The sequence below is a fragment of the Equus asinus genome, chromosome 11, assembly GCF_041296235.1.
Source record: "Equus asinus isolate D_3611 breed Donkey chromosome 11, EquAss-T2T_v2, whole genome shotgun sequence".
In the NCBI taxonomy this organism is placed as follows: Eukaryota; Metazoa; Chordata; class Mammalia; order Perissodactyla; family Equidae; genus Equus; species Equus asinus.
The window spans coordinates 55,045,967-55,047,460 of NC_091800.1; positions in this window are offsets into that span (position 1 = coordinate 55,045,967).

Below are 1,494 nucleotides of genomic sequence, written 5' to 3' on the forward strand. Positions count from 1 at the left end.
CCATACCTTGGCAATTGTGAATAATGCTGCAATGGACATGGGAGTACAAAAATCTTAAAGAGATAATTTCATTTCTTTTGGATATACACCCAGGAGTGGAATTACTGGATTATATGGTAGTTCTATTTTTAATTTTTTGAGGAACCTCTGTACTGTTTTCAATAGTGGCTGCACCTATTTACATTCCCATCAATAGGGCACAAGCGTTTTCTTGTCTCCACGTCTTCTCCAGCATTTGTCATCTCTTGTCTATTATTTATCTTAATTCTTTTAATATTTAATTTAAATATTTCAACCCAGTTTCTTTGGCTTCTTATACAGTGGTTTTATTATTTTTAACAATAAATTTTAAAAATTCTTATATGTGACTCCTTTGTCGTTTACTTTTGTATTTAGCATTTATCTTTTCACTACAAAGCAACAGGTCTGATAATTACCTCTAGTTTTCTATAGTCTTGTGGTGTGCATAGAACTCTTAGCTGACACAATTAGGACTAGCGGTTGGTTTATGAATTTAAAAAGTTGGTTAAAGCAGGAAATCATAAAAATGACATATAAGATACTGCATGTACTTTAATTCACCATTCTTGAGCATAGGGCTAATTCCTGTGTTTGAAAATGAGGCTGCTGATGAGAACTTCCTTAGTGCCTGAAACACCCCCATAAGGCACATGTCCACCTCCCTGGTAGGGTCCTTTAAAGTAACCAGATAACTCAAAGGTGATCTGAGTATAGACTCTTTCTAGAGTTTTATGATGTTTCCCCCGATCTTGACATTTGTCTCATCCACCCCTAATCTGAATATCTGCTAATAAAGGATTCAATGTAATATTCATAGAAACAATCCTCTGCCTTTTCTCACATACATTTTACTAACTTATGTAGTATTTAAGTAATAGATAATTTATGTGCTCACTTGACAAGTATACCACATTAACAGATTTGGGAACAAACCATCTGACTCTTGGAAAGCCTGTCCCACGCTAGTAGGTGCACCAGGGTACCTGCAAAGAGGGAATAAATAGGTTGTCAGATTGAGCATTCAGCATTCAGTGGCTCCCAGCCTGGACATTTTACAGAGGGAAGAGAGAGTGGGGGATAATCCATTGGGATGGCTAAGTGAAGACCAGTAAAGAGGACTTCTACATTATAACCTAGGTGACTTTGGTCAGGTCACTTTGTTCTCTTGCCTCGACTTTCTTCATCTGTCAAATGAAAATTATACTAGCATCTACCTTAATGGGGTTTTGTGACAATAAAATAAGCAATACATGGAAAATGCGTAAATACATTCATGGTACATAACAAGCATTCAGAACTTAAAAGAAATAAAAGTAAAAAATAAAATGAAAAAAATAAGTGCTATTATTTATGAAAGTTTGAAATTGTTTTCCATCACAATGTACTATTTACTATCATTATTGTTTTTGCTGCTGCTGTTACTGTCTTTATTCTTTGAGTACAGCTGACATTTATGGAACACTTACCATAGGC